This window comes from Ranitomeya variabilis, chromosome 7 (assembly GCF_051348905.1).
Source record: "Ranitomeya variabilis isolate aRanVar5 chromosome 7, aRanVar5.hap1, whole genome shotgun sequence".
NCBI classification, from domain to species: domain Eukaryota; kingdom Metazoa; phylum Chordata; class Amphibia; order Anura; family Dendrobatidae; genus Ranitomeya; species Ranitomeya variabilis.
In genome coordinates this window covers 149,017,121-149,037,422 of record NC_135238.1, presented here as the reverse complement: position 1 = coordinate 149,037,422, position 20,302 = coordinate 149,017,121, and positions in this window count along the sequence as shown.

The following is a 20,302-nucleotide window of genomic DNA, read 5'->3' as shown; positions in this document are numbered from 1 at the left end:
AGACTATAAAATACTCACTAAAATCCTGGCGGATCGCTTGCAAGAGTTTTTGCCAGGTTTACTCATACCCTCACAACTGGGTTTTACAAGAGGCCGTCACTCTACCCTGGGGGTTAGGACGGCTGTAGCCGCAACAGTTCTTGCTAAGCAACAAAACTGTCCTCCCACACTGCTACTCAGCCTTGATGCCGAGAAGGCATTTGACTCAATATCATGGAGCTTTCTGAGCACGGTTTTAAGGCACAGAGGCTTTGGCGATATTTTTCTTAGACTTTTACACACCATACAGCGTAACGCAACCACTAAACTATCCATAAATAATTTATTATCTCCTCCAATCATTTTGGAAAGGGGAGCAAGACAGGGATGCCCAATCTCACCGATACTTTTTAACCTGGCACTAGACCCGCTATTAAGGTACTTGCAGGAGTGGCCAGGCCTTCAGGGAATACAATTTGGGAACACTGAAATTAAAACGATGGCTTTCGCTGATGATATTTTAATCTTTATGTCAAGACCTCAAGTCAATCTGGGCCCTTTGCTTTCAATAGTAGAGCAAAAGGGAGCACTAGTAGGTTTCTCAATAAATGTGACAAAATCCGAAGCTCTGATGCTCACAGGACCCGCAAAACCCACGTGGGCTCAAAATTACCCTATCCAGTGGAAAACCCAATCTATTACATATCTGGGTGTTCAAATTACTAGATCTCCAGCAGAACTGCAGCGGATCAACCTGCAGGCATTTATCAAGTCACTGCAGGACGACTTGAATGCGTGGAGCAAATTCACCCTATCTTTTATAGGTCGGGCAAACCTGATAAAAATGATCTCCTTCCCGCGGTTGCTATACCTGTTTAATGTCCTGCCGTTCTATTTCAGACCCGTAGATGAACGCAGCATCAATCGACTATTTCGTAATTTTATATGGCAGGGAAGGAGACCTAGAATTGGACTGTACATCCTTCAACAGCCTAAGACTAATGGGGGAATCAATTTCCCAGATGTTAAATTATATAATCTGGCAGCTAATATGCGGATCCTTAGGGACTGGCTGAACGGTACATCCACGTATTCATCCAATACCGTGGAATCATCTCTGATGGGTAGTGGGTCCCTGGTAAGCTTATTACATTCCCCTTATCCCTCACTAACATTAGACCACAAAAATAACCCCTTATTCATGTCAATGTGGAGGACGTGGGTGGTGGTGCGTAGGAGGCTACACTTATCCAGTGGTGTTTCACTTGCACAGTCATTTTCCAATAATCCTAGTTTTCATGATGGAAAGGCACACCCCATCTTCTCTAGATGGCAGAGAGAGGGTTTACGATCCATTGGAGACATAGTTGACACACAGACAAGAACTGTCATTTCATTTGCTCAGGCATGCACTTTGTTTGACTATATACGCGCACATCCTTTTCATTACATGCAGCTGCAAAGCTACGCACATAGTGTCATACACGCTTTCAATGACAATGACTGGCAGGACGAATTACTGAACAAGTTAAATACATGCACTCGGAATAGGGGTCTGGTCTCGGAGTACTATACATTCCTTCGTCCTCTGATGCAGTATGATACTGTAGGGGTGGGAATTACGAAATGGCAGGTGGATGATGTCTCCTTTACACCATCTCTTATCTTGCGGGCATTACAGAAAGCACTCAAATATATACCTTCTGTCTCTTATTGGGAAATGGCGTTACAGATCCTGCACAAGACCTATGTTTCACCAAAACGTAGTTATCTGATGGGGAATCTGGCGAGCCCGGCCTGTTCTAGATGTGGGGAACCTGAAGCGGACCATTATCACTGCTTTTGGGCTTGTCCACAAATTCAATTGTTCTGGCAGCGTATACATACCTTCATGTTGACACACACCTCATATAACATCACACTTACTTCAGCCTGGGCTCTCTTTGGTCATATTATGGATAGTGATGTCCATATACCATACCATGATAAAAAATTCCTTTTTATTATCTCAGCTGCAGCTCGTAAAACAGTTCTGCAAAACTGGTTGGCGCCTAAAGTGCCCACATTGCGACTTTTCCTAGAGAAACTTGCTTTTCTGTTTAGAATGGACTGGATAGACGCTTCCCTCCAGAAAGAGAAAAGAACTCAGACATTCTTTGACACATGGGAACCATTTATAGCGATTCTTCCGGCTCACACTAAGCAAGGAATCAGAGATTGTTTTAAGATGACTACTTGGTTCTTGGAACAAACAATAGCAGGTCGTCCGCCTCTGTGAGGATGATTTGCGGTTTGGGACATATGAACCTGCGGATGTGGGAGTGGAAGCCATGTGCTCTCCCCCCTTCCCCCTTCCTCCATTTTCCTCAGGTGTTCTCCTCCCCCCCCCCTTTATTTTCCTAAGTATTTTCCTCATGCTTCTCTGTGTTCTTTTTTTTTTTTTTGCCCATTCCGGCATAACGTCAAAATATGGCAGTGACAGATATTAAGGACCAAGAACAGATCTTTCAAATTAGCCATTTTACTTATTTGTTATGTTTATGCAAATTATTCTATTTACTTACATTGTATTGCTCGTGATGTAACGTAACATTGACTGATTGATATAAGAATGTGCAAATTTTTCTTTTTTTTTTGTCTAAATTTTATATTTGTATTGTTAAGAAAGTTTAATAAAAACATTATTGAAAAAAAAAAGAACTTAAACGCAAGTATGAAAGTGATGTCAAACGTATGATTAATTTGCAGTTACATATGATAACCTTAGGCCAATATTATAAAGAAGGTAAAATTCCAAGAGGCTTGAGATCAAGTATACGCCCAAATTTATTTCAAAGTAACGCTATATACTGTGCACGTTTTGTTATGTTATCCAATAAGTATGCCATGGACACTATCCTGTTAAACATTGAATTTTTGCAAGAAGAAATCAAGAAATTACAACAGAATATAGAAGGATTTGAATGCAAGATTAAATTATTAATAACAATTGAAGAATGGAATATTTTTAAAGAAAAAGTTGAGAAAGAAAGTATTAAATTACGTAATGATTTGGAAGAAATCAAAAGGAAAAAGTGGAATAGAGATTTAGAAGATTATGAAGCAGGGAATATTTATACATGGCCGAGAGAAAATAACAAACCCATATGGAAAAAGAAAGGTGGCCATGGGCAAAATCGATATGGTGATGAAAGAACTGGGCAGATATATAATGTTGATTTTTCTTATAGACCAGGAAAAGACACAAGAAGGAGCATCAAACGTAAGAGGAGAGGAGGCAAGCGGCACCACCGGGAACAAAAGAAAACCGGAGAAAAACAGATCACAGCCCCAGAGACAGGCAGCCAACAAGAAGCGGGAGCAGACCTCGTAATCAATATTTCTGACAAGGTACTCTCCCCAGCACAGGTCTCTATCCTGAGCAAGGGACTATCTTTCTCTCCATGTGCACATACCAATTGGTTCAATTTACAAATAGATTTGGAGAGGTTTTTTAGATCCATAAAATTAAAGGAGTGGTTTCAGAATAAGGATATAAAAACCATGGAGGGGGAAAGTGAATTTAATTCTAGATCTTTGGAACTTAAAAAACGTAGTGAATTTACGCCGCCCGTTAATTCAGCAGTGATTAATGCTTTTGAAAAAGCTGTAAGAGAGGAGATTGAGGAAATAAGAAAAGGGGGAATAAAAAAATTTAAACATCCCAATATGACTGTTGAGGAATCTAAAGCGTTGCAGGAACTTGTCCATGATGGCGACCTCATCATTAAACCTGCAGATAAGGGTGGTGCGGTCGTCATCATGGACAGGCATAAATATATAGCAGAAATTAACAGCCAATTGCAAGACGAAAATGTGTATCAAAAACTAGAGGGGGACCCTAAATTCAGCATCATGGCGGAAATCAAGAATTGCCTAGAAGATGCAGTTAATAAAAAAATAATTGATCAAGAACTTATGGATTATTTATATGTTAAATTTCCTAGAACGCCAGTACTATATACTATACCAAAAATCCATAAGTCACTGAGGGACCCCCCGGGACGCCCTATAGTGTCGGGGGTGGACTCAGTGTTCAGTGGGTTAGGAACATTTCTTGATAGAATCCTCAATCCGATAGCCAAAGAAAGCAAATCTTACATCCAAGACACAACAGATTTTTTAAACAAATTGGAAAACGTGAAATTAAAAGGGGAGGTGATTATGGCATCTTATGATGTCATCTCTCTATATACATCAATAACACACCAATCTGGGTTGAAAGCAATAGAAAAGAAGCTAAATACAATTGAAATATCTGTGGATGGTAAAGAAATTATACTAAAATATTTATTTTGAGGCGTAGCTATTTCCTCTTTGGTGATACATTTTATGCGCAACAACGCGGAACAGCAATGGGGGCCAGTATGGCCCCCGCTTATGCTAATCTTGTAATGAGTGTACTGGAGGAGGATCTCGTCTATGTGTCCCACCACTTCCAACATGTGTTGGTGTGGTGGCGATACATAGACGACATCTTCCTCCTATGGACAGGTACAGAGAAAGAACACGTTCCATGAGTATCTAAATGAAATTGATGAAACAATTAAGTTTACACTAACCTCTTCAAAGTCCAGTATACAATTTTTAGATGTACTGATAAAGCAAGAGAATGGGGAGTTGACAACAACCCTGTTCGTTAAAGAGACAGACAGGAATAACCTCTTGGTATTTGATAGCCAACACCCTCGCAGTATGGTGAGATCAATTCCTCTTAGCCAACTGTTGAGGGTGCGTAGAATTGTCAAAAATGAAAATGAGATTGAGGAAGTAATAGATGGCTTAACAAAAAAATTTTTGGAGAGAGGATATCCGAAGGAATTGTTAAATAGAGTAAAAGACAATACCCTAAAAAGAAATAGAAGGGAGTTGCTTAAAAACAGTACAGCAAAAAAAGTGTTAAAAAGAATACCATTTGTCACAACATATACGGAGGAAAGTGGGCCCATTGCTGAGGTGATTAGGAGACATTGGAGTATGCTGGGAAAGTGCCTTCCAAAAATTAAAGAATTTAGAGAACCTCCACTCTTCTCATATCGGAGAAGTAAAAATCTTAAAGACCAGATAGTTAAATCGGATATTGGCCCTCTAAAGGCTGTTGGTCAAACCACAATAACAGGTGCAAAACAGCATGGTAGCTTCCCGTGTCTATCATGCGTGAACTGCAAACATATGATAAAGGGATCTAAGTTTAGCCACCCAGTAACAAATAAACAATATACTATTGAGGAATATGTCACATGTGACTCAGACTATGTCATCTACCTATTGGAATGCCCTTGCAAACTGTGGTATATTGGGGAGACAACATGTGAGCTTAAAACGCGTATGAATAATCATAGGCATACGATAAGAAAGAAAAGACAGGACTTGCCAGTCTCAAAACACTTCTTGGACTTTAACCACACGGAAAAGGACTTGAAATTTAGAATCATAGACAGAGTCCCTGTCCAAAGGAGAGGGGGGGATAGAGCATACCTATTGAAAAAATTGGAACTGCGTTGGATTTATGAGTTGGACACACTGAAGCCAAGAGGCCTAAATGTAGAGTTTAAAATTCATTAATATGGAAAAAAGTCTTAAAATTATGTGTTCTTCAAATTTGGTGTCTTTACACTGTTGGATATATATGGAATATATGGAATGTGGACTGTTCTATTATTTCATTTTTACTAAGTGTTTTGTTTGTAATTTTAGATACGACTCCATCCTCAACAAAAAGGCCCCTGCCCTACTGATATATGGAAGAAATCCACAGAGGAGGACATAATAAATAAAAAAAAAAAAAAAAAAAAAAAAAATATGGTATAATTTTTGGTAATTTATCATATATATAAAAAATGTCTTGGTCTGCTGGCCAGTGAGATTGAAATGAGAATAATATACAAATATGGCGTCAATAAAATAAATCTCAACCAATTTGGTCTAAGGAATACTCATTTTTTAGTTATACACTCACATGGGTCCTGCTGCGGTGGTCATGTGACCTGAGAAGGACATGGATCAGTGCAGAGGCTCATTGGCAGTGGGAGATAGCCTGAATAAGGTATTTTCCTGCTAGCCAAGAGTGAACCATATAAGTAATAAAAATTATTAGACCAATGCTATTAATACCATCATTAACGTACAGGTTGGTGCAGTGTGGCAAATATAGTGCCCAGCGCAGAAGCGCTAAATAATAAGCAACATGAAGTGGAATGCCACAACTAAGATGGTGGAGCGGCACTGACAAGGCACCTATGCGCAGGCGCAATCTCACTGACTCGCACACCAGGAAGTTAATATTCAGACATGCGCAGTAGAGTATAGGGAACGCCGAGACTGGCGTCCATACAGTCCTCCATGTGGGTCTCGTTCATTTGGTGGGGTAAGCGCTAAAAACCTTAATGATACCGGTAAATATGAAGCATTATGGCAATATCTGGTTATAGGAGAAGGTAATAAGTTGGAAGTAAATGATTGGAGGATTAATGGAGTCTAAATAGTCCATAAACAGCACCTTAGCACAATGCACTTTATATATCAAACAAACACTTATGAAATGAATTAACTTTTAATTAACACTGCAAACACTTTTATGGCTATATGGTATGCAAATAATTGTGAATCACATGTATATAAGCATATGAATTGTAACCTCCCACTGCTTGAGAAAGGCTCAGTGTGAGCCGAAACGTCGTATGAAGATGTGGGTCTGAAATAAACGTCACAGCTTTTTTCACCTTTACAAATATTGGAGTGCTGCCTTCCTTTTTCTAATCTCTATGATACTTGGGTGGATAAGTGGACTGTCCTGCCTGGAAGGCCTGGCACCCGTCGGTGAGCTTGTGCTGTTTTCACTTTTTTTGTATCTATTTTTGTCCGGATAAACGTGCACAGCTATATTAAGATATTAATATTACAATTATTTATTCTGAAGCCATTTTTTGTTCTATGGAGGAGAAAACCATGGAACATGGAGTGTTTAAATACACACCGGAGGATGAAGAGCGCATACTTGGTGGACTTGATGGAGAGGCAATTTTTTTGAAAACACCATCTACATTAGAACTTAAACGCAAGTATGAAAGTGATGTCAAACGTATGATTAATTTGCAGTTACATATGATAACCTTAGGCCAATATTATAAAGAAGGTAAAATTCCAAGAGGCTTGAGATCAAGTATACGCCCAAATTTATTTCAAAGTAACGCTATATACTGTGCACGTTTTGTTATGTTATCCAATAAGTATGCCATGGACACTATCCTGTTAAACATTGAATTTTTGCAAGAAGAAATCAAGAAATTACAACAGAATATAGAAGGATTTGAATGCAAGATTAAATTATTAATAACAATTGAAGAATGGAATATTTTTAAAGAAAAAGTTGAGAAAGAAAGTATTAAATTACGTAATGATTTGGAAGAAATCAAAAGGAAAAAGTGGAATAGAGATTTAGAAGATTATGAAGCAGGGAATATTTATACATGGCAGAGAGAAAATAACAAACCCATATGGAAAAAGAAAGGTGGCCATGGGCAAAATCGATATGGTGATGAAAGAACTGGGCAGATATATAATGTTGATTTTTCTTATAGACCAGGAAAAGACACAAGAAGGAGCATCAAACGTAAGAGGAGAGGAGGCAAGCGGCACCACCGGGAACAAAAGAAAACCGGAGAAAAACAGATCACAGCCCCAGAGACAGGCAGCCAACAAGAAGCGGGAGCAGACCTCGTAATCAATATTTCTGACAAGGTACTCTCCCCAGCACAGGTCTCTATCCTGAGCAAGGGACTATCTTTCTCTCCATGTGCACATACCAATTGGTTCAATTTACAAATAGATTTGGAGAGGTTTTTTAGATCCATAAAATTAAAGGAGTGGTTTCAGAATAAGGATATAAAAACCATGGAGGGGGAAAGTGAATTTAATTCTAGATCTTTGGAACTTAAAAAACGTAGTGAATTTACGCCGCCCGTTAATTCAGCAGTGATTAATGCTTTTGAAAAAGCTGTAAGAGAGGAGATTGAGGAAATAAGAAAAGGGGGAATAAAAAAATTTAAACATCCCAATATGACTGTTGAGGAATCTAAAGCGTTGCAGGAACTTGTCCATGATGGCGACCTCATCATTAAACCTGCAGATAAGGGTGGTGCGGTCGTCATCATGGACAGGCATAAATATATAGCAGAAATTAACAGCCAATTGCAAGACGAAAAAGTGTATCAAAAACTAGAGGGGGACCCTAAATTCAGCATCATGGCGGAAATCAAGAATTGCCTAGAAGATGCAGTTAATAAAAAAATAATTGATCAAGAACTTATGGATTATTTATATGTTAAATTTCCTAGAACGCCAGTACTATATACTATACCAAAAATCCATAAGTCACTGAGGGACCCCCCGGGACGCCCTATAGTGTCGGGGGTGGACTCAGTGTTCAGTGGGTTAGGAACATTTCTTGATAGAATCCTCAATCCGATAGCCAAAGAAAGCAAATCTTACATCCAAGACACAACAGATTTTTTAAACAAATTGGAAAACGTGAAATTAAAAGGGGAGGTGATTATGGCATCTTATGATGTCATCTCTCTATATACATCAATAACACACCAATCTGGGTTGAAAGCAATAGAAAAGAAGCTAAATACAATTGAAATATCTGTGGATGGTAAAGAAATTATACTAAAATTATTGGAAATTATTTTGAGGCGTAGCTATTTCCTCTTTGGTGATACATTTTATGCGCAACAACGCGGAACAGCAATGGGGGCCAGTATGGCCCCCGCTTATGCTAATCTTGTAATGAGTGTACTGGAGGAGGATCTCGTCTATGTGTCCCACCACTTCCAACATGTGTTGGTGTGGTGGCGATACATAGACGACATCTTCCTCCTATGGACAGGTACAGAGAAAGAACTCAACACGTTCCATGAGTATCTAAATGAAATTGATGAAACAATTAAGTTTACACTAACCTCTTCAAAGTCCAGTATACAATTTTTAGATGTACTGATAAAGCAAGAGAATGGGGAGTTGACAACAACCCTGTTCGTTAAAGAGACAGACAGGAATAACCTCTTGGTATTTGATAGCCAACACCCTCGCAGTATGGTGAGATCAATTCCTCTTAGCCAACTGTTGAGGGTGCGTAGAATTGTCAAAAATGAAAATGAGATTGAGGAAGTAATAGATGGCTTAACAAAAAAATTTTTGGAGAGAGGATGTCCGAAGGAATTGTTAAATAGAGTAAAAGACAATACCCTAAAAAGAAATAGAAGGGAGTTGCTTAAAAACAGTACAGCAAAAAAAGTGTTAAAAAGAATACCATTTGTCACAACATATACGGAGGAAAGTGGGCCCATTGCTGAGGTGATTAGGAGACATTGGAGTATGCTGGGAAAGTGCCTTCCAAAAATTAAAGAATTTAGAGAACCTCCACTCTTCTCATATCGGAGAAGTAAAAATCTTAAAGACCAGATAGTTAAATCGGATATTGGCCCTCTAAAGGCTGTTGGTCAAACCACAATAACAGGTGCAAAACAGCATGGTAGCTTCCCGTGTCTATCATGCGTGAACTGCAAACATATGATAAAGGGATCTAAGTTTAGCCACCCAGTAACAAATAAACAATATACTATTGAGGAATATGTCACATGTGACTCAGACTATGTCATCTACCTATTGGAATGCCCTTGCAAACTGTGGTATATTGGGGAGACAACATGTGAGCTTAAAACGCGTATGAATAATCATAGGCATACGATAAGAAAGAAAAGACAGGACTTGCCAGTCTCAAAACACTTCTTGGACTTTAACCACACGGAAAAGGACTTGAAATTTAGAATCATAGACAGAGTCCCTGTCCAAAGGAGAGGGGGGGATAGAGCATACCTATTGAAAAAATTGGAACTGCGTTGGATTTATGAGTTGGACACACTGAAGCCAAGAGGCCTAAATGTAGAGTTTAAAATTCATTAATATGGAAAAAAGTCTTAAAATTATGTGTTCTTCAAATTTGGTGTCTTTACACTGTTGGATATATATGGAATATATGGAATGTGGACTGTTCTATTATTTCATTTTTACTAAGTGTTTTGTTTGTAATTTTAGATACGACTCCATCCTCAACAAAAAGGCCCCTGCCCTACTGATATATGGAAGAAATCCACAGAGGAGGACATAATAAATAAAAAAATAAAAAAAAATAAAAAAAAAATATGGTATAATTTTTGGTAATTTATCATATATATAAAAAATGTCTTGGTCTGCTGGCCAGTGAGATTGAAATGAGAATAATATACAAATATGGCGTCAATAAAATAAATCTCAACCAATTTGGTCTAAGGAATACTCATTTTTTAGTTATACACTCACATGGGTCCTGCTGCGGTGGTCATGTGACCTGAGAAGGACATGGATCAGTGCAGAGGCTCATTGGCAGTGGGAGATAGCCTGAATAAGGTATTTTCCTGCTAGCCAAGAGTGAACCATATAAGTAATAAAAATTATTAGACCAATGCTATTAATACCATCATTAACGTACAGGTTGGTGCAGTGTGGCAAATATAGTGCCCAGCGCAGAAGCGCTAAATAATAAGCAACATGAAGTGGAATGCCACAACTAAGATGGTGGAGCGGCACTGACAAGGCACCTATGCGCAGGCGCAATCTCACTGACTCGCACACCAGGAAGTTAATATTCAGACATGCGCAGTAGAGTATAGGGAACGCCGAGACTGGCGTCCATACAGTCCTCCATGTGGGTCTCGTTCATTTGGTGGGGTAAGCGCTAAAAACCTTAATGATACCGGTAAATATGAAGCATTATGGCAATATCTGGTTATAGGAGAAGGTAATAAGTTGGAAGTAAATGATTGGAGGATTAATGGAGTCTAAATAGTCCATAAACAGCACCTTAGCACAATGCACTTTATATATCAAACAAACACTTATGAAATGAATTAACTTTTAATTAACACTGCAAACACTTTTATGGCTATATGGTATGCAAATAATTGTGAATCACATGTATATAAGCATATGAATTGTAACCTCCCACTGCTTGAGAAAGGCTCAGTGTGAGCCGAAACGTCGTATGAAGATGTGGGTCTGAAATAAACGTCACAGCTTTTTTCACCTTTACAAATATTGGAGTGCTGCCTTCCTTTTTCTAATCTCTATGATACTTGGGTGGATAAGTGGACTGTCCTGCCTGGAAGGCCTGGCACCCGTCGGTGAGCTTGTGCTGTTTTCACTTTTTTTGTATCTATTTTTGTCCGGATAAACGTGCACAGCTATATTAAGATATTAATATTACAATTATTTATTCTGAAGCCATTTTTTGTTCTATGGAGGAGAAAACCATGGAACATGGAGTGTTTAAATACACACCGGAGGATGAAGAGCGCATACTTGGTGGACTTGATGGAGAGGCAATTTTTTTGAAAACACCATCTACATTAGAACTTAAACGCAAGTATGAAAGTGATGGATTTGAATGCAAGATTAAATTATTAATAACAATTGAAGAATGGAATATTTTTAAAGAAAAAGTTGAGAAAGAAAGTATTAAATTACGTAATGATTTGGAAGAAATCAAAAGGAAAAAGTGGAATAGAGATTTAGAAGATTATGAAGCAGGGAATATTTATACATGGCAGAGAGAAAATAACAAACCCATATGGAAAAAGAAAGGTGGCCATGGGCAAAATCGATATGGTGATGAAAGAACTGGGCAGATATATAATGTTGATTTTTCTTATAGACCAGGAAAAGACACAAGAAGGAGCATCAAACGTAAGAGGAGAGGAGGCAAGCGGCACCACCGGGAACAAAAGAAAACCGGAGAAAAACAGATCACAGCCCCAGAGACAGGCAGCCAACAAGAAGCGGGAGCAGACCTCGTAATCAATATTTCTGACAAGGTACTCTCCCCAGCACAGGTCTCTATCCTGAGCAAGGGACTATCTTTCTCTCCATGTGCACATACCAATTGGTTCAATTTACAAATAGATTTGGAGAGGTTTTTTAGATCCATAAAATTAAAGGAGTGGTTTCAGAATAAGGATATAAAAACCATGGAGGGGGAAAGTGAATTTAATTCTAGATCTTTGGAACTTAAAAAACGTAGTGAATTTACGCCGCCCGTTAATTCAGCAGTGATTAATGCTTTTGAAAAAGCTGTAAGAGAGGAGATTGAGGAAATAAGAAAAGGGGGAATAAAAAAATTTAAACATCCCGGGGGGCGTGGCCAGCAGCCTAGGGAGTAGGACGCGTTCTACATGAGCTCCTCTGCTGGTTTTCCTAATCTAACCTAATCTCTGCTATAGACGACCCATCTACTAATCTGAGGGTAGCAGACTATCGGTACATCACCCTGGGAGTGCTCCCTGTTCGTTTGGAACGTGGACTACAGCGCTGACCCGCAGTAATTAACGGAGCTACACAGGCGGCCTGGGGACCTGCCGGAAGATAGCTCCCCCCCGCTGGCTGACTGTCGGTCCTGGGGACCGGATTGAGGAAGGCAGGAGCGGCGAACTTCCCCTATACCGCGGTACACAAGGGACCAGCCGAAGCTTGCACCAGTGCCTGAGGAGCGGGTCTCTCCTGTACCCCGGCGACCGTGTGAGGCGAAAGGAGTGAGGAGGCGCCATCTTGGATTCGCCGCGCGGTGAGGGAAGCCGCTGACAGGAGGCGCCGTCGCAGAGAGACATTCCTGCTCCCGCTGCCTGGAAGTTAGTGGTGCCGGCGCCCTGAGCCTGAGGTGTGCGCCCTGGTGTCCGATCTCTGTGGTTATACCCGCCGCTGTTCCCTGTGGCCTCCCCCATCACTTACTTCGGTGCTCCTGCATCGGTGGCTCCGGAGTCCTGGTCGGCCCTCGGTTTCCTGAGGAGAAGGTTGGTGATCTATCTGCTGGGGTGCGTGCTGCCTTCCTGGTCCCGGCTTTGGTGAGAGTGGTCTACAGAGACGCAGGGGGATTTTCTTCTTCCTTCCAGCCCTCTTTTCCCGCCATACGCCGCCATCTTGGGCGCTCGTCCTGTCTGCCTGTGACCCCTGGGTGGAGGAGACAGTTCACCTGGTCGGGGTGCTTACTGCCTGTTGTCCGGGTCAGGTTTGCTTCCCCTCTGTGGCTTGCCCCTAGGTCTCATTCCCTGCTGTCCCATATCCTCAGGTCCAGTTTAACCCTCACATAACATCAATCTGGCTGGGAGCAGTACTGAGGGGACATTGCGCCCTAGATCTGGTCATATTGACACCCAAGCCACAGTCCTGCAACATAATTAAGAGACTTGGCCGGCTCCTTTAGTTTCACAGGCACCACCTTTTATGTTATATCTTGGATTTTTGGTGATTGTTGAAACGCTGAATCTAACATAAAGACACTGAAATAATCACTAAAGGTCTCTGCTACCACCTTGTGGCGAAATCTGGAATAACATCAGACTCTTATTACTTCCACTACCCTTGGATTCTGGGATCCAGCTTACGGAGCTTGGCCTACGGTCCCCTTGAAAATTGGGAACTCGGCCCGGGGTGGGCTTGCTGATGGGGTGCTAGGCTCTATGGGGTGACCGCCCCACCCCCCATACCCCACCACTACCCTGGATACACTGTGCTTACCATAGACATCTATGGGAAGAACCAGAAAGATTTCTGAACAGAAAACAAAATTGGTCGGGGAAATTACTTCTGAAGACATGAAACGCTATCTAAATCCAACTCCCCAGACTAGAAATACAAGGTCCGCAATGACTTCCACTACTAACCGTGATAACTCCCCGTCCGGGGACTCAGTGGGCGCACGTAGTTCGTCTGTCGGCGACTTTGAGGAGGACACCGTGGATTCGGAGGAAATGAACATCGCGGAATTGAGCAAGTACATCAAAGCTCTGCCTACCAAAAAAGATCTTGAAGGATTCGCTTGCAGGCTCGAAAATACTTATAAGCAAGAAATCCACAACTTGCAGAAAGAATTCACCACACGAATAGAGGATGTAGAAAAAACACACGAGATCATCTTTCGAGAATTGCAGGCCCATAGGGATCTCTTAATGGACCATACTCTCAAACTGGAAGATATCTCAACTGGAATGGAGGACCTCGAAAACCGCAATAGACGGAATAACATTCGCATACGAGGTCTCCCAGAATCGGTCGGTTTTTCTGATCTGGACCGTACAGTACAAAATATCTTCTTAGATCTGCTGGACGACAAAGATGGTGGCTCTGTCGAGTTCGATAGGATTCACCGCGCTTTGGGTCCTAAACCTACTTCCGATTCCCGACCACGCGATGTTATTTGCAGAATCCATTACTACAGAATCAAAGAAGCCATAATGGCGGCTGCCAGGAAGAAAGAAGCCATCAGATTCGAGGATCATCCAATCTTAATCCTTTCTGATTTATCTAGACGTACTTTATTATTGCGCAGAGCTCTAAAACCATTACTGGCCGAACTAAAGAGAAGAGACATCCCTTATAGATGGGGATTCCCGTTTCAATTAACGGCCTCTAAGGGAGGCAAGTCGGCTTCTTTTCGAAGGCTTTGTGACCTAACCACTTTCCTGGGCACCTTCGATCTTCCTATGGTAAATCTTCCTGAGTGGCCCGTGAGCCCAACACTTCCTGAAGCTCCACCAAAGTGGCTCAAGGTTCATCAAACCAAGAAACGAGACAACAAGCGGGCTCCACCTGATCCGCCTTGAGAACTTAGCATCCTGGTTTGGTAGTAAAGAGAGGCGAGCTCGGCCTACTGATGGAGGGGGTTTCGTTTGAAGGCTTTTATAGTCTGGTTTTTCTCTTTTTTGTATTTTTTTTTTGTATTTTTATTATGTCAGTTATGATAGTCTAGCATTTACTGCCCGGTTTTATTATGTTGGCACTTTATTCTCATGTTCTAAGTGTTTTAGATACATGTGTTGCAGACTGCAAGAAGTCATAGGCCCGTTGCAGGAGTTCTCCCTCCAGACCCTTCCCTTCCTCCTTTCATAGACATTCCTTTTCCTTCCCTTCTTCCATCTTTCCTCCCTCCCCCTTACCACCCTTTTTCCCTACTTCTCTCACCCTCCTCTTATCCCTCACCTTTTTCTTTTTCCTTTTTGGGAGATTTGCCTGCACAAATAGGCCTGTGCCTACATTTTCCATGATTTATATTTAGGTTTGACTTCACACTTGGGTTCATGAACTGACAATCAATTGCCTTGTTACTTTATATGACATATTCAACTTGATGTTTTGACATGTGTCCTACAGATATTTCTTATATTTTCTTGGGTGGGGGGGGTGGGGGGTCATGGTTCCTCCTTGGGCTTCCTTCCCCTTGGTTGGGTTCTCAGGTAGTATACTACCAAAACTTGTCTTACTATAGTTAGGGCTACACAGCTCTGACTTCAGAACAATTATAGAAATGTTTTCTTTTTTCTATGTTTCTCTTTTCCTTTTTTTCCCTACTCCCGTTCCTTTTCTTCCCCTTTCTAAATACTTCCTCTTCACGCGGGTACCCCTTCCGGGCAGATCAATAAAAATATGCTGCACAGAGGCGCATCCTGATTATGGGTAAATTAAAGTTTTGCTCCTTCAATGTAAAGGGGCTAAATATTCCTGAAAAAAGGAGACAGGTCCTATACACAAGTCATAAACAGCAGGTTTCGGTCCTGATGCTCCAGGAGACGCATTTTAAAACTGGGGCTGTCCCCCCCTGCGTCTCAAAATATTACCCCAAATGGTACCATAGTTCCAATCCGCATGCCAAATCTAAGGGGGTCTCGATAGCTTTTCATAAAAACTTTGTGCCGGAAGTGCTGAGTTCCTCTATAGACCCAGATGGTAGATACGTGTTTTTAAAAATCTCCTATGATAAACGTCAATTGGTCTTGGCTAATGTCTATTTTCCGAATCAAGGTCAGCAGAGCTTCAGTGCGGAGTGTGGGAGGCGACTCGGGGAATTTGCTGGCTCCTCTCCTGTGATACTGGGGGGCGATTTCAACATTCCCATGAATCCGGTGGTAGACGTCTCTTCAGGTAAGACTTCATACTCGCTTTCTTCAATTGCTCGGATTAGGAAACAAATGCGCGACATGAGACTAGTTGACATATGGAGGATACTTCACCCGGTTACAAAGGACTACAGTTTTTTCTCACAAGTGCATAACACCTACAGCAGAATTGACTACTTTTTTATATCACACAACCTGCTGGATCTCCCAGTGGAAGCAGAGGTGGGTTCGATTTTGTGGTCGGACCATGCCCCGATATTTTTCTCAATTCTGTTCCATTCTAATACAAAATCGGGCTTTTCGTGGCGCCTGAACGAGAACCTGCTCCAGGACGCTCAGTGCAAAACCGATGTAGAAAAGACAATTTCCAATTTCGTTGCAGACCATGGGGAGGACACCACATCTTCTCCCATGAAGTGGGAGGCCCTGAAAAGCGTGATACGGGGAGTTCTCATTTCACATGGTGCACGTTTAAAGAGGGAGAGGGTCGCAGAAATAATCAAACTTTCAGACCAAATTCACAATTTAGAAACGCAACACAAAAAAGATCTTAACGAGGTTACATTCGCACACTTGTCCACAACCAGGCAAAAGATGCTCGCCTTACTAGATCAAAAATCACGCTACCTTAGAGAAAGGCTCCGAAATCGCTTTTACCAATATGGTAACAAAAGTGGTAAGATCTTGGCAAGATACATTAACCCACGGGGCCCGAATACATTTATCCCCTTCATTAAAAATGGGAAAGGGGAAAAGTTACATAGTACCAGAGACATCATTTCGAGCTTCAGTGACTACTACAAAGTTTTATACAACATAGATGGCCACTACAAAGATCTGTCCATATCCGCCCTCCATAACAAAATCAATACGTATTTACATCAAAACAATATACCCCTTTTACCGGAGGACAGGATTCAGGTCCTAGAGGGGGAGTTCACACTGGAGGAGGTCTTGGAAACTATTAAAAGTCTGAAACAAGGGAAAAGTCCAGGCCCAGACGGGTACTCAGCTGGTTTTTATAAATCATTCTCCTCATTATTGAGCCCGATTTTTCTTGAAGTGTGTAATTCGGTCTCCTCGGGTGGTTCCTTTCCCCCTCAGGCTTTGGCCGCTCATATCACGGTCATACCAAAACCAGATAAAGACCCCTCGTTATGTAATAATTACCGTCCGATATCTCTTATAAATTTAGACATTAAAATCTACGCGAAGATGATTGCAAATAGATTGAGCCCTCTCCTTCCACACGTAATAAACCAAGATCAGGTGGGTTTTGTCCCGGGTAGAGAGGCACGAGACAACACCATTAGGACCATTTCTTTAATAGACGGGGCGAGACGGGAGGGGGGTGATCCCATGTGTATCCTGTCGATCGATGCTGAGAAGGCCTTCGACAGGGTGCACTGGGAGTTTTTGTTTCAGGCCCTGGCGGGGATTGGTCTGGGAGAAAATATGATGCGCAGAATTAAGGCCTTGTATACCTCCCCCGGCGCCCAGGTGAGGGTGAATGGCACCCTTTCGGACGCGTTCGAGATACGAAATGGTACGAGGCAGGGGTGCCCGCTTTCCCCTCTCCTGTATATCCTGTCAATGGAATACCTGGCCACCGCTATACGCAATAACCCCTCCATAAGAGGAGTAAAATTAAGATCGGAAGAACACAAGTTGGCGCTTTTTGCCGATGATATCCTCTTATACGTTACCTCCCCCATAACTAGCTTACCCAATATTTTACTAGAATTATCGAAATTCGGTCACTTAAGCAACTTTAAAATTAATTCCCATAAATCCCTGGCATTAAATATATCCCTACCACCATCTGAGGAGAGTAGGCTTCGAGCCTCTTTCCCGTTTGGTTGGCGCTCTGACTCACTTCCATATCTGGGGATTAGAATAACAGCCAAAACATCTGGTTTGTACGATGCAAATTTTAAAAAGGCGTTGCAAAAAGCGGAGCTGGACTTAGAGAAGTGGCATAAATTACAATTGTCCTGGTTCGGTAGAGTTAATGTAATTAAAATGGACTTGTTGCCTCGCCTTTTATATTATTTCCAGACAATCCCATTATATCTTCCCGCGTCCTTTTTCTCACGACTCAAGAAAGCGGTCATCCGATTGGTATGGTCTCATGCTAGATCAAGAATATCTCATTTTGTATTGAGCAGGTCCAAGAGGAGGGGGGGAATTGGCCTACCAGACTTCCTAGTATATAGTCGTGCCTCAATAGGTACTTGCATATTAGACCTATATCATAGCTATAACAACAAGAAATGGGTGGGCTTGGAGGGCGATCTCGTTGGCGGGGATCCTCAGACGATTTTGTGGAACACAGGGGGGGGGGTGAGGTCGAACCTCCCATTCATGACTAGAAATATGCTTTTACTTGTTCGTCAGGGTGGCAGAAATACTATAACTTCTTCAGCCCCGGGTCCACTGACTCCAATCTATGACAATCCTCACTTTCCCGCAGGTCTCCGTAGGGAAAATTTCCTGAGTAAAAATAGAGCTTCAAAACCCATTATATTTGACTTCATAAATCAGACAGGTATTAAGTCCTTACACGAAGTATACCAGGGGGGGGAGCCTCCCGAGGGCTCTTGGTTCTTTTACGAACAACTAAAGAGCTTCATAGGCACATCATTTAAATTAAACAAGTCCATGGGGGTGCTGACCCCTTTCGAGAAAATTTGTCTCGCAGAAGAGCCCCCGACTCGTAAGGTGTCCCTCTTATATAATCTTTTCCAGGAGAGTCAAACTCCAACACATGACTTCCCAACATTTTTCTCAAAATGGGAGAGTGACCTGGGGATCTCATTATCCCAAGAGGAAAGGGATAAGATATTGCTGTTCACCTTTAGAGCGTCGCTGTCAGCCGTATCACAGGAGAGGAGTTACAAGGTTCTGTCGAGGTGGTATAGATGCCCCTGCCAGGTTCACACCATGTTCCCGGTGATACCGGATACTTGTTGGAGATGCTCATCAGAAAAAGGGACTTATGTCCATATCTGGTGGGAATGTCCACCCATAAAGAAATTCTGGATGCTGGTTTTCGATCTCTATAACAAATTGTCCTTTCGCAAAATACAACCCACACTGGAACTAGCCCTCTTGTCTCTATGCGACATGTCGATATCTGGTTTTAAGAGGAGTCTTCTCAGACATTTTCTCACGGCTGCCAGGAATTTAATTCCTAGATACTGGAAGCAAGATCGTTACCCCTCCGGCTCTGACTTTGTTGTGGAATTTAACAACATTTTCAGAATGGAACAATTGATAAGCGAATCCATGGGGGACTCGATGAAATTTTTTAACACTTGGGCTTCATGGATTGTATTCAGGGAGACCCCGGAATTGGATGCATGGTTGTCCAGGTTCTAATCCACATCTGGAGCCGTTTTTGGGGGCGCTTGTGTAACGGTAGCGACCCATATCCTCTGACTTGCTGTTGTGGCCTAGAACCAATGTTGATGACTCAATGTTCTTCTCGCCTCTACGTGGGGCTTGTGGTCGGTCCGGGAGGGGTGTCGCACTCCTCACACCTAGTGTACCCTCTTACCCTTACCAGCTTTCCTTTCCCCTCCTTCTCCACTCCCCCCCCCCTTTTTTTTTTTTTTTTTTTCTTTTCTTTCTCTTTCTTTCTTCCCTCTATTCGCTTCTTTAATTTTTTCTACTTTCGCTTACTTTTTATATCTAGTGACATTATACACTAATACAAAGGATTAATATAACTAGTAATGCTTTATTGCCTTTGATGCTGCTTATTAGTTTTAACTGAGAAGATTATTATTGCTAACTTGAAAGTGTTATCGTTGGCAGTGGCCAACTACATTTAATATCTGCTGAGACTCTCTCTTTCTATGCGATCTACGGGTTGTAACCCACTGAGTTTAACAATTGTTTCAGCATTGTACTATTGTTTGTATTGTTTATTTGCTTCAATAAACCTGATTTGAACAAAAAAATTTAAACATCCCAATATGACTGTTGAGGAATCTAAAGCGTTGCAGGAACTTGTCCATGATGGCGACCTCATCATTAAACCTGCAGATAAGGGTGGTGCGGTCGTCATCATGGACAGGCATAAATATATAGCAGAAATTAACAGCCAATTGCAAGATGAAAAAGTGTATCAAAAACTAGAGGGGGACCCTAAATTCAGCATCATGGCGGAAATCAAGAATTGCCTAGAAGATGCAGTTAATAAAAAAATAATTGATCAAGAACTTATGGATTATTTATATGTTAAATTTCCTAGAACGCCAGTACTATATACTATACCAAAAATCCATAAGTCACTG